The sequence below is a fragment of the Giraffa tippelskirchi genome, chromosome 2 (genome assembly GCF_054371585.1).
Source record: "Giraffa tippelskirchi isolate mGirTip1 chromosome 2, T2T-mGirTip1v1.2.pri, whole genome shotgun sequence".
Lineage (NCBI taxonomy): Eukaryota > Metazoa > Chordata > Mammalia > Artiodactyla > Giraffidae > Giraffa > Giraffa tippelskirchi.
Genome location: NC_137276.1, coordinates 180,014,721 through 180,029,612, shown reverse-complemented (window position 1 = coordinate 180,029,612; position 14,892 = coordinate 180,014,721).

Genomic DNA, 14,892 nt, shown 5'->3' with positions numbered 1-14,892 from the left:
ACAGGGTGCTCGGGGCTGGTGCACCGGGATGACCCAGAGGGATGGGATGGGGAGGGAGGTGGGAGGGGGGCTCTGGAAGGGGAAATCATGTGCACCCATGGTGGATTCATGTCAAAGTATGGCAAAACAAATATAATATTGTAAACTTAAAAAATAGATAAATAATTAAAAAAAAAAAAGGCAGAACAGGCATTTATATGGGGCTTCCCTCATAGCTCAGTCGATAAAGAATCTGCCTGCAACGCAGGAGACTCAGGTTCAATTACTCCAGTATTCTTGCCTGGAGAATCCCATGGACAGAGGAGCCTGGCAGGCTACAGTCCATGGGGTCGCAAGAGTTGGACACGACTTAGCGACTAAACCACCACAGGCATTTATATCCTTATGCAGGCTCTTGGTCATATTCAAGGCAAAAGCAGTGGCAATAAAATCAAGTCTGACCTGAAGTCAGTCCCAAATTCCTACATTATTTTTAAAGCTTTATAGAGGTATTATTGATACACAAATAACTGCACATATGTATCGTGTATAATTTGTTCATCATTTTCCCCACTAAATATATTAAACATTTAAAAACTATTTAAAGGTACCCATATAACCCCTAGTCAAAGCTATGGTTTTTCCAGTAGTCATGTATGGATGTGAGAGTTGGACCATAAGGAAAGCTGAGCGCTGAAGAATTGATGCTTTGGAACTGTGGTGTTAGAGAAGACTCTTGAGAGTCTGGGAGATCCAACCAGTCCATCCTAAAGGAGATCAGCCCTGAATATACGTTGGAAGGACTTATGCTGAGGTTGAAGCTCCAATACTTTGGCCACCTAATTCAAAGAAAAGACCCTGATGCTTGGAAAGATTGAAGGCAGCAGGAGAAGGGGATGACAGAGGATGAGATGGCTGGATGGCATCACCGACTCGATGGACATGAGTTTGAGAAAGCTTTGGAAGTTGGTGATGGACAGGGAAGCCTGGCGTGCTGCAGTCCATGGGGTCGCAAAGAACTGGACATGACTGAGCGACTGAACCAACTGATATAACCCCACCATCACTGAGGCCGGAGCTTGCTCTAAGAGTACATTGCCATCCTTTATAAGACAGGCTCTCCAGTATGGACTGGAAAGCTGATACTCTGAGATCTGAGGATACATTTAGTGAAAAAAAAGCACAGAGCAGAATGGTACAGAAAGTGAGTTATATTTTATGGAAGAGAAGAATCCACACATTTCTTTTAAAATTTAATTATACATCACTGTAGTAAAGCAACTATATTCCAGAAAAAAAATGAAAAAATTACATACCACTGTAAAATTTTTGAAAACTGGAGTCAAAGTGAAGAACCTATATTCTAGAAAAGGAGAGGGAGAGTCATATTGAAGGATAGGAATTAGAATAGCTTTAGACCTCTCAATAGCATCTGAAGAGAAATTACTTTTCTTTTAGAATTATATATCCAACGAAACTATTACTTAGGATAAGGATAGAAAATGGACATTTTCTGACATGAAATTTCCTTTAAAAAAAATTACTCCCCCAAAATTCTTTCTCAAGAAACTGTAAGATACACTTCATTAAAATACAGTCATAGTCCAACAAAGAGGAAAAAATGGAGTCCAGAACACAAGGGATCAAAGCCAAAAGCAGGGAGGTAAGCAGGTCCTGTAGCCACAGCAGTGGCTGAGGCTGCCAGGCAGGGCGCTGGCTGCCTGACCGGAGAGTGAGCCAAGGACATCCTGGGTGAAGCAGGGCTGCACTTTGATGAGCTAAACAAGCTGCAGGTATTGGACCCAGAGGTTACCCAGCAGACCAGAGAGCTCAAAGAAGAGCACAACGACTTTGTGGACAAAATTGGCCAATTTTAGAAAATGGTGGTTTAATTGAGCTTGTTGACCAACTTGCAAAAGAAGCAGAAAATGAGAAGATGAAGGCCACTGGTGCTCAGAACTTGCTGAGATCTACAGCAAGATAGAGAGAAGACCAATAGCAGCAACTCCAGGCACTAATAGTAGAAAAGAATGCAGCCTGAAGGGTATCAGATTGAATATGAAGCTTTGTGGAAAGGAGAAGCAGAACAAAATGAATTTATTGATGACTTCATTTCTTAGAAATGAACTGAAAATTTCGTTTTCTAGCAGGAGGGCAAAAAAAGAAAAGATAAAAGAAAAAATCCACAATGCCCAAACCCAAAAAACTTCTGTATCATTCTGGTGACCTAATGACCCAAGAGTGTGGTGTGAGATGGCATGGGAAGAAGAGCAGCATCTCTGAAGGCAGGAACACAAAGCTGGAGGAGCTTCTTTCAGGCATCAGTGTGTACCTGCAGGTGAGCACCCAGTGGCCATTGTGATCCAGGCTCTCACCTCTTGCACTCTCAGTCTGAACTGAGCAGCATGTAAACTTTGATTTTTCTCTTTTTTTTTGTAAATTTTCATAGTTTGGGGAGGAAAAGAAATAAATTATTATTTCCAAGTTAAAAAAAACAAAGAAAGATGAAGGTAAAAGATGGTGACAAAAAACTAACCAGCTGATTTAAGAAAGAAATGGAAAATCTTATTCTATTCAAACTGAGGGTTATAACCTGGGAGCAATCTCTCAGAAACCTCTGAAAACTCTTCCGCTCATTAGAAGTCAAAGCACAGTTACAAATTTCTGAGACAGAGCGCTGTACATAAGTATAGTTTATACAATCCAATCTACAGGTAGAAAGTGAGGAGTGGCTCATGGGTCACTCATGGCCCCTTACAAGATTAAGAAGAAAGGTTTATCTCCCCAGGAGGTGGGATCCTTAATGAGACTGAAAAGGAAGTTTAGGAAAGTTATCTCCTAAGGAGGTCTGCTTAATGCAGATGCACAATACACACTAAAGGGAAGGGAGGAGGCCCAAACAAAGAAAAACTTTATGTTAAATCTGTCTTGTCCTGCAATAAAATGTGAATTTTATTTTATCAGAGGAAATCCTGAATAAGAATTTGCATTGTCCTAGGTTGGGTGAATACTCCTTTGTGGGGCAGGTTGGAAGAATCTGGGAGACATTTCCCCAAAGATGAAATTGACAGACTCACTGCTGCGAGCCTGTATATTAAGAGACATATAAATCCAGGGTGTCGAGGTTGAATTAGCAATTAATAACAGATAACATTTATGGAAGGCTTTCTAAGGGCAGACACTCTTCCAAGCACACTGTATCTGAACCTTATGGAATGGATGTATGTATTGCCCCTATTTTACAGAGAAGAAAAATAAGGCAAAGCCAATTAACTAGGTAAGTCAACACAGCTAGCAAGGAGGAGGAGTGGGGCTGAATCCCAGGCAATCTGACTCCAGAGACTTTTGTGTAACTCTTACTCCATACTAGTTTTCCAAGGGTACAGAAATGCCACCAGTTTAAAAAAAAACAAGAAAAATCAACCGGGAAAAAACATAAAATGGCATAAAGAAAAGTAATTATAATTTTCTATATGGTTGTGCTGTGAATGGCATTCTTATATTCATAATAATGTGATTAACTATTGATCTGATATTATGATACAGTGTTATTAAAAACACTGGAGGATGTGGAAGGTGCTTACGCACAGTGGAAATTGGAAGAAAGAGGAAAGCTAAATCTAGATGGGGAAAAAATGGAAACAGTGACAGACTTTATTTTCTTGGGCTCCAAAATCACTGTGGATGGTGACTGCAGCCTTGAAATTAAAAGATGCTTGCTCCTTGGAAGGAAAGCTATGACAAACCCAGACAGTGTATTAAAAAACAGAGATATTACTTTGCCTACAAAGGTCCGTATAGTCAAAGCTAAGGTTTTTCCAGCAGTCATGTATGGATGTGAGAACTGGACAATAAAAAAGGCTGAGCACTGAAGAACTGATGCCTTCGAACTGTGGTGCTGAAGTAGACTCTTGAGAGTCCCCTGGACAGCAAGGAGATCAAACCAGTCAACCCTAAAGGAAATCAACCCTGAGTATTCACTGGAAGGACTGATGCTGAAGCTCCAATATTTTGGCCACCTGATATGAAGAGCCGACTCACTGGAAAAGACCCTGATGCTGGGAAAGACTGAAGGCAGGAGGAGAAGGGAGTGACAGAGGATGAGATGGTTGGATGGCATCACCGATTCAGTGGACATGAGTTTGAGCAAGCGCCAGGAGATAGTGAAGGATAAGGAAGACTGGTGTGCTGCAGTCCATGGGGTCACAAAGAGTAAGATCCAATTGAGCAACTGAACAACAACAACAATAAAATATTTCTTAAAAAACAACAATTTGCAGCCATAGTGAATATGAGCTACTTGCTGTTTTTCTAGTTACTTATGTTCAATTTTTACTTTCATATTATTTTAATATTAATGAAGTTATCATTACATTAAAATTAATGTTCAATTCAATGTGTATGTGAATTTCAAACCAATAAAAAGGGATTCAGTAGAAACTAAATCTCTAGGTCAGACTCTAGTTGCTCTGACTCCCTTTCCAGAGGAACCACAATGATCAGTTTCCTGTATATCCTTTCAGAGATAGATTTAAATGAGTTCACGTACATGATGAGCTTAGAACATTGCCTAAAGTGAAAAGTGAAGTCGCTCAGTCATGTCCAACTCTTTGCGACCCCATGGACTGTAGCCTACGAGGCTCCTCCATCCATGGAATTTTCCAGGCAAAAGTACTGGAGTGGGTTGCCATTTCCTTCTCTAGGGGATCTTCACGACCCAGGGACTGAATCTACCAGGTGTCCCACATTGCAGGCAGATGCTTTACCGTCTGAGCCACCAGGGAGGCCAGAACACTGCCCAAGTCAAATCAAGTGAAGTTGCTCAGTTGTGTCCAGGTCTTTGTGACCCCATGCACTGTAGCCTACCAGGCTCCTCCATCCATGGGATTTTCCAGGCAAGAATACTGGAGTGGGTTGCCATTTCCTTCTCCAGGGGATCTTCCTGATCCAGGGATTGAACCCGGGTCTCCTGCATTGTGGGCAGACGCTTTTACCGTCTGAGCCACCAAGGAAGTCCCTAAGTCAAACCAAACGCCAAGCAAATGTTTGCTACTAGTAACACTAGAGGTGGAGGTGGAGATGGTAGTGCTGGTGGCAGGCAGTGAGTACAGTTCAATCGTTTTTACTGGTTGCATGATATTACAAAACAATAGGGTAATACAATTTTTTAGCTATTCTCTTTACACAAGACATGAATGACAAAATGTTACTATAGTTCCCACAATCTCCTAAAATAACGAAATAAAGAAATACGGAAATTGGGTGTTTTAAAAAGCAAGTTATCTATAAAACTCTGCATGCCCTAAGATCTGAATTACAGCATTAGTGTGAGCAGTAGGAAGACCTGTGTTAATGTGACACTGAGTGTGGAAGAGTCATACAACTGTTCGACCTCCCTTCTAGTTAAGTGTATGTAAGAAACTTAACATCTAGCAGGTCAGCTACCATATCCAAATGTGTCTATTTCAGAGGTTTTATAACCAAGCCCATGAACAAAAGAGATTTTTAATTAAATTAATTTCATTAGAGGAATAACTGCTTATGGTCTCTGCTTAAAAGATAAGGTGACCAGCAGCCTGCATATTAACTTTGTATAATACATTTGAAACTGTAGAGGTATCTTAATTTCAGTAACTTATCACACAAACAGATATGCTCTCTTCTAGAACACTTTTCAACAGAAATAACTGGTTTCACAGTCTCCTGGGGTTTGAACTGTGGTTCTACCAATTATGGTTGGGTGACCTAGGATAAATTATTATACTTAACTTTTCTGAGCTTCAGCTTCTTATCAGTAAATGAGGGGGAGGAGGGCTGTGGTGTGAAGGACCATATGAGTATTTGCTGCTATTAGCAGTGGTATATGATTTAATCTGATTTTCCAATTTAATCTGATTCTAGTCACTGAACATTTTTATGTTCAGTTATGATTAAAGTAATTTCATTTAAAAGAGAACCATATCCAGAGTGGGTCTTAAGTAATTTATGAAGCCATGAAAGTGTACCTAAAACCCAAAGTCATTATCCCACCAACAGCAAAGTTTTAGCCTTGGCATATTTGACAACAGAGCTGAAATATATGGCCCTATCCTTGTAAGAGGGCTGACATAAGACACACTCTAATGCAGTACACAGCATTTTCCAGAGGATATCAGAACTTGGTATGTTAAAAATGATTAATAATGTTAATGAGTATTTAGAACTCTTGGAAGGATAGCTTAATTGACTACATAATCCTAGGGGGCTAAAAGTGCAATGTAAAAATGGAACCTTGGATTTACTTGAGTAAACTTTTGAAGCCAAGACAATTAAACAAGGATAGGAATCCATGTGCTTCAAAGACATTATTTTAATACTGTTCCATTTATAAAGTCATCAAGAGCCAAAGGACAGTGGGATTAGGAAGGAAAAAAACACTACTAATTTATACTGGGGTTGCATCATTGCTTTAAGCATCCTGTCTTTGCTTGTAGACTGAAACTTGGGTGCCATTGCCTTCTCCGACAGAGAAATTAGACTCTCCCCAAATTTCAGGTTAACAGATGTCATCCAAAAGCCATTTGCCCAGTAGGGGGCGCTCCTGAAATACTGATAGAATATGACAGTGGCATAATCACTTGGAGAAAACAGTACTTAAGGCAGAAATAGGTGAGGGAATCTCAGACCCATGTGGTTTTTAGATTTAAAAAGTCCTAATTCCTTAGATGCATTATCAAAATTATCAGTAAAGGGGTAATTGGACCTGCAGACTTCTTTTGCAGAATTCTCTAAGAAACACAAATTACAGATATTAGCATCTCAGTTGGACACCAAGAAATAGAACAATCACTACCTTGAGGAAACACTCTTATTGAAAAGACAAGTGATACTGCTAATGCAAAGTTAAATTACAGAAAAGAATTTCAGAAAACATGAAAAGCAGCTCTCAACTCTTAGGTGGGAGGGACACTGCTGTTCGATGGGGGAGAGGACTGGGAAACAGGAGCGGAGATGACAAGGCAAGGTGGGACTGCAGCAGAGAAGTGGACAAAGAAAAGACCATCTGCAGTGCCAGGCGGCAGCAGTAGAGGCTTCACCCTGGGAAATTTGGAAAAAAAAACAAAAAAACAACCAGATTATGAACAGACATGAACTTCCTATTAAGATACTAGCAGAGGGAGATAAAGAGATTTCAAGCTGGAGACTGAAATAAGGGAAAAAGCTCAAAATTATCTATTTGACAGTTAGGACATTGTGGAGAAAACTGCAACTGGAGGTAACAAAATGCTATCTCAGTTCCTGCTATAAATTCTTCATCATTTTCCAAGGTTCCTCCTTGATGTTGGTGTCTGCTCTCCTTCCTTTTCCATACCTTCTCTCCTGTCTACTAAGAATAACAATAATAGCTAATATTTACTATTAAGGATCTGTTCTCTGCAAGCTATTTTTTTTACAGACATTCTCTCACAAAGCAAAACCCAGCCTGGTAAGAAACATCAATGTTCTACTTGTGACTGATTCACATTGCTGTGTGGAAGAAGCCAATACAATACTGTATAGTAATTATCCTCCAATTGAAGAAAAAAAAAGAAACATCAGTGTCCTTTTGCTGATGAGGAAGGGTAAAGAGCATGCCATCTCTTCACAGCTGTTAAGTGGTGAAACCAGAATCTGATCACTGCACTGTTTAACTTCAATATCAATATTCTTTTTTTTCTTGTTGTTTAGTCACTAAGTCCTTTCTGACTCTTTGCAACCTAATGGACTGCAGCAAGTCAGGCTCCTCTATCCTCCACTATCACCTGGAGCTTGCTCAAATTCAAGTCCAGTAAGTTGGTGATGCTATCTAACCATCTCATCCTCTGCCACCCTTTTCTCCTTTCGCTTTCAATCTTTACCAGCATCAGGGTCTTTTCCAATGACTGGCTCTTCACATCAGGTGGCCAAAGTACTGAAGTTTCAGCTTCAGCATCAGTCCTTCCAATGATATTCAGGGTTTATTTCTTTCAGGTTTGACTAGTTTGATCTCCTTGCTTTCAAGGGACTCTCAAGAGTCTTCTTCAGCACCACAATTTGAAAGCATCAATTCTTCCCCAAAGCCTTCTTTATGGTCCAACTCTCACATTTGAACACTGGAAAAACCATAGCTTTGACTATGCAGACCTTTGTCAGCAAGGTGATGTCTCTGCTTTCCAATACACTGTCTAGGTTGATCATAGCTTTCCTTCCAAAGAGCAAGCATCTTTTAATTTCATGGCTGCAGTCACCGTCCACAGTGATTTTGGAGCCCAAGAAAAGAAAATCTGTCATTGTTTCCACTTTCTCCCCTTCTGTTTGCCATGAAGAGATGGGACCAGATGCCATGGTCCTCGTTTTTTGAATATTGAGTTTCAAGCCAGCTTTTTCACTCTCCTCTTTCACCCTCATCAACAGGCTCTTTAGTTCCTCTTTACTTTCTGCCATTAGAGTGGTATCATCTGCTTATGTGAGGTTCTTGATATTTCTTCCAGCAATCTTGATTCCAGCTTGTGATTCATCCAGCCCAGCATTTCCCATGATGTACTCTGCTTGGAAGTTAAATAACCAGGGTGACAATATACAGCCTTATCATACTCTTTTCCCAATTTGGAGCCAGTCCGTTGTTCCATGTCCAATTCTAACTGTTGTTTCTTCACATGCATGAAGGTTTCTCAGGAGACTGGAAAAGTGGTCTGATATTCCTAACTCTTTAAGAGTTTTCCACAGTTTGTAGTGATCCACACAGTCAAAGGCTTTAATGTAATCAATGGAGCAGAAGTAGAATTTTTTCTGGAATTCCCTTGCTTTCTCCTTGATCCAGTGACTGTTGGCAATTTGATCTCTGGTTCCTCTGTCTTTTTTAAACCCACCTTGTACATCTGGAAGTTCTTGTTTCATATACTGCTGAAGCCTAGCTTGAAGGATTTTGAGTATTACCTTGCCTAGCATGTGAAATGAGGGCAATTGCATGGTGGTTTGAACATTATTTGGCATTGCCCTTCTTTGGTATGGAATTAAAACTGATCTTTTCCAGTCCTGTGGCCACTACTGAGTTTTCCAAATTTACTGACATACTGAGTGCAGCACTTTAACAGCATCATCTTTTAGGATCTGAAATAGCCCAGCTGGTATTCTGTCATTTCCACTAGGTTTTTTTGTTGTGATGCTTCCTAAGGGACACTTGACTTCATACTCCAGGAGTTCTGACTTTTTAGTATGCCTTTAAAATTAAGGGAAGCTGAAGAAGACTACAGATAAATGCTTTATCTTTCTGAAATTAGCAACCTGTGGGAATTCTATGAATGACAACATTTCATAGTTAAACATCTTCATGATACCTTCTTCTTTTGTTCTTAGTCATATCTAGTGGGGAAAAAAGTGAAGATTGAGAAAAGTAGTCCCCTTAAATATCACTTGACTTTTTAATGTATAAGCTACTCCTTCACACATTAAAGACATAATTATTTAATATCTACTATCTACTAAGCACGGGGAATCATAATCCAATAGCAAAGGTGGAAAAGCTGTCTTAGTAACACACATTTATATGCAACAAATAGACAACTGAGCATTTCACTACCTCATACACCACCATCTAATTTGAAGGACAAGATCACTTTTAAAAAATAGGAATAAAATTTAACTCTATGGAACAATTACTGCATATACTTAGAGTTTCAGAAGATACATTTTGCTAACATGAAAGTGTGGGCTTTTTAGAAAGCCTCCTGTTTCTTTAAATTTAAGGTCACTTTAATGTTAGATAATTTCTAACTTTGGTCATATATTCACTAATATACCTTCATACAGTAGATGATAAATAGCAGAATATCAGGTGTATTTGCACCAAGTTGCTAATCTCTTTCCATAACTAGTGAATGCTTAGTATTATGGATTAATAACGGACTTCCCTGGTGGCTCAGTGGTAAAGAATCTGCATGGCAACACAGGAGATGAGGGTTCAATTCCTAAGTCGGGAAGATTCCCTGGATAAGGAAACTGCAACAGATTCCAGTATTCTTGCCTTGGAGATCCCATTGGCAGAGGAGTTTGGCAGGCTACAGTCCATGTGGTCACAAAAGTCAGACATGACTTAGCGACTAAACAATAGATTAATAACATCCAAACTCTGATGCCACATTCATTGTCAATTACTTGTTAATTCACTTGTAACACTTTACAAAAGACAGAACACAGGGCACTTTGCCTTCTTTCTCCTGGTTTCCTGAGAGTCTGACTGGGAGCTAGACTAAGGGTTCTAAATCGTATTTGAATGGGAATATATATAAATGTTCCCATACATATACACAAGACATCTCTAGAAGGTCATTTAAGAGACTCAAACAGTGATTCTCTCTGGGAAAAGAACCCAGTGGATAGAAGACCGAGGCTTTTCACTCTCTGGTATCTTGAATTTTGAAGTATGTGAATGAATTTTCTATTCAAAAAATTAAAATGAAGGTTAAAGAATCACATTTGTTGTACCTACTCTCACTTCCAGACTGGACTTCTGCTCAAATGGACTTTGACTTGGGACCGCAGTGGCTCTAAGTTTCCTTTGCCGAGATTCAAAGAGTCTAATTTTAATTATACAAAAGAAGAACTGTAGTTCATAACAACACAGTTTCTCAAAAAAATTTTTTTTCTCAAACTTTAACCAATGGAAGTAAAAAACTAGGGTATTTTCAACTTTGTATTAATGCACATTTGTGGTAGGATTAGTGATAATGACCCTGATTAGCTTATATCTCTCTACACTCCTCCCTTGGGAAGACCCCTCCCTCTCTTATATAGTCCTTCTCTGTCTGACTAGCTTTGGCCAGCTGGAAAATGGAAAATGTGACTTAGGCAAAGGGTTAAAAAGAGCTTATGTATTGAGACTTCCTACAGGGAACCCTCTAACTATTATGGGAAGGAGCTTGTGCCAGTCTGTGAGATGGTGAAACTTCTGTAGTCACTGCCCAGCTGCCATGGAACTGACTTCCACATTTACAAGTAGGAGTCTCCCTAAACCAAGTAGCCTATACTCTCCAGAGCATAAGTAAGGTGTCCTGAACCTAAACAGCCCAGACCAAAAAAACTACCCAGGGACTGTTTTCAATGTCTATGTTTTGGGGGATGGTTTATTTAAGTCCAAAAGCTAACTGATAAAGTCTACAATATACATTAAGATTCAATTAGAAAATAGAGTGAAGTAAATCTTGGAGCTATTTTAGAAGTTTCTCTTTTACTTAATATGTGTCAAATAGCTTTCATATCAGTAAAATTACATCATTATTTTTAACAGCCCCATTATATTCCATGGTAACATGATTTAATATTCACTACTTGATATATATTGTGTAAAATTCACCTTAACTGACAACAATCCAAATTAAATTCTTTCCAGGATAATAATGGGGCACCAACAATGATTAACTCACTGCAAATTCTACAGTAAGATCAATTATGTCTGAATTTTTGGATCACATTCACAAGCAACATATTCCTCACATTCCTCAGGAAAGCTTCTATCTCTTAAGTTGACATATTAAAATTTGTTTCCTCTTAAATCTCAACATTATGCTTTTCATTATACATTTCACCCCAAAGGTATGCTCTACCTTTCCTGAAATAGACATACATTCAAGATGACCTGAAGCCTCAGAATTCCAGGACTTACCCAGTGGTCTAGTGGCTAAGATTTGGCTTTCCCAATGCTGGGGGACCAGGTTCAACCCTGGTCAGGGAATTAGATTTCACATGCCTCAACTAAAGATTCTGCATGCTACAACTAAGACCCAGCACAGCCAAATAAATAAATAAAAATTTCAAAAAAGACTCAGGATTCCATCAAATAGCCAAGTTCTAGCCACTGTGCCTTATGATAGCCACAGTACTTAAAACAGGTATTATTCCCTGAGAAATTCACCCACACCGATGTTACCAATTTGTTTCCTTGTTTGTTGAGCAAGAAAGACAATATCTGATGATTCATCCACACGTCACTATTTCTTCAGCTGAGGATGTGAAGTTTATTAGTTTGAGACAGAATTTATAGGTTGATCACCTATGTTGAAAAGAAATTTTATTTTTTTAATCTCACTCTTGCTTTATATTAAAAAGATCCATAACATATTTATTTGTATGAAATTTAAATAACATATCTTGAAGAGAATTAGGTGTTTCACTTCTGTATTTTATATTTTATTAAAATAAAGCCAAATATTTATAAATGCATTTTATTTTGTTTAGGTTAGTTTTTTCAAACCAGTAGCAGAGATTTTCTTCAGACAGAGTCATATATGAAATCTACCTAAATAAAGTATAGTTGCCTAATTTTAAGAAGCCCATTTTGGGCAAAAGGCCTGAATAGACCTTTTTCCAAGAAGATATACAGATGACCAACAAACATATGAAAAAACCCTCGACACTGCTAATCATCAGAGAAATGCAAATCAAAACCACAATGACATATTACCTCACACTTGTCAAAATGGCTACCATCAAAAAGTCTAAAAATAACAAAATGTTGGCAAGGATGTGGAGAAAAGAGAACCCTTACACACTATGGAGGGAATGTAATTTGGTGTAGCCACTATGGAAAATAGTACCGAGGTTCTTCAAAAACCTAAAAATAGAACTACCATATGATCTAGAAATTCTGCCACTGAATATTTATCTGAAGAAAATGAAAACACCATTTTGAAAAGATATATGCACCCCAATGTTCATTTACAATAACCAAGCCATGGAAGCAACCTAAGTGTTCATCAACAAATAAATAAAGAAGATGTTATATACATATCTATTTAAAAGTTGAAATTTTATACAACAGTGTGTATTTGCATTTTTCTGACAAGAAGGTGTATGCATTTTACAATATTATTAGGAGATGAGGTCCCAGAGATAATTTAAAAATTGGCCCATTGGAAAGAAAAAAAAACTTATGGTATTCTTTAAATCACATTCCTCTGACATTCCTGCTTTGTGTGCACTGTTCCCTGTATTAAAATATCTTTCATTTCTCTTTCCACCCAAAACGCTGCTTGGTTTGAACCTCCCTTCTTTCTTACTCTAAAAAGAAATGTACAGTTAGGTACCTTCTGTGAATTCTCATAGCACCTGTGGCTCTCATATTATGTATATTATATATGAATATACATACATTCTGTCCTTTGAGACCAAGTTGCTGGAAGACAAGGATTTTATCTTGGTGTGAAAGGTGGAATAACACATTCCCAAAGATACCCTATTCCCTAAAACCAGTGAATATGTTAGCTTATGTGGCAAAAGGGACTTAGTAAAAGTGATTCAGTTGAGGATTCTAAGATAGGGAAGTTATCCTGGTTTATTGTAGTGGGCCCAATGCAATCACGTGGTCCTTATATGAGAAAAACAAGTGGGTCAGAGTCAGAAAAGGAGATGTGACAATGAAAGCAGAGGTTGGAGTAATCAGAGAAAGGGGTTCATAAACCAAGGAATGCGGATAGTGTCCTGCATTCAGCCTAAAAAGGCTAGGGGCAGGCTAGGACATACTCCCCTTCAGAGCCTCAAAAAGGAGGGAATGCAGTCCTGCTGACATCTTGATTTTTAAGACTTTTGAACTCTAGAACTGTAAGATAATTTGTTCTAAGCTGCTAAATTTGCAGTAATTAATGACAGTAGCACAAAGAAACTAGCACACTTGATAATGTTCAGTCAATCATAATGTAATAATATTGTATGGTGACAAATGGTAACTAGACTGTATTGGTCATTTTGTAATGTATAAAAATATCAAATCACTAGGCCATTCACCTGAAACTAACATAATACTGTAAGTTAATTATACTTCAATAAAATAAAAAGAAACTGGTGCACTTGGTAATCTGTGTATTCTAGATCCTAGAAAAGTACTGAGTTTAGAATAAATCAACTTCTCCTAGAAAAATTTCTCTCTAGAGCTAAGTGTGGCTGAAGTCCTGACCATGTTGGTTACTCGTTTTATGCCTAAGCTAAGTAGCCACTATTGATTAGTAATTTAATCAAATACTCTTTCTTGACTACTTATGCCTACTTAAGAACAATCTATCTTAGCCCTCTTGACCTCCTGGAAGAGGTAGGAGGATATATGAAGAATGAATTAATTAAGAAAAGTGGTAGACTGTGGCCCTGTCTCTGAGAAAGTAATGATTGATTTAGGATCTGAACTATAAGCAGCTTTTAATGAGGCAGAAGTTCAGGAGGAATATTCAGCCATTGGAGATGGCTTTTCATTCATAAAAGAATGAAAAGAAAATCAGATTAACTGAAGGCTCTAGAGAGTAAAGAAGAGAGGATGTGACATATAGAAGATACAGGAAGAGAAAGATCCAAAAGTGCCTTATAAGGGAGTTCTTACTGGCTAAGAACAATGGAAAAGCATTGAAGGGGGATTTTAGCAAGGGCTATGGGTGGGGATAAGGAATGACAAGACTTTAGGAATCAGGATATTGGATTAGGGCAGATGTGCATTAAAGGGAGGGGATCTGAGGATTTGCTTCTTTGTTTTAGACAAATTTTTTAATTGAATAAGAAGACCTCTGCTAATAAATAATAAGAGAAAGAACTTTTACTTATATATAAAACTGAATAGCTTTGCTGCACAACAGAAATTAACACATTTAAATCAACTATACTTTGATAAAGAATCTTCTTGCAATACAGGAGAAGCAGGTTTGATCCCAGGGTCAGGAAGATATCCTGGAGAAGGGAATGGCTACCCTCTCTGGTATTCTTTCCTGGAGAATCCCATGGACAGAAAAACCTGGCAGGTTATAGTCCATGGGATCACAAAGAGGCAGACACAAATGAGCAACTAACACACACACACATACTTCAACAAAATAAATTTTTTTTAAAAAAGTCAAGCCTTGTTTAATTTAGGTATAAATTTGATATCATTCCAATAAAAAC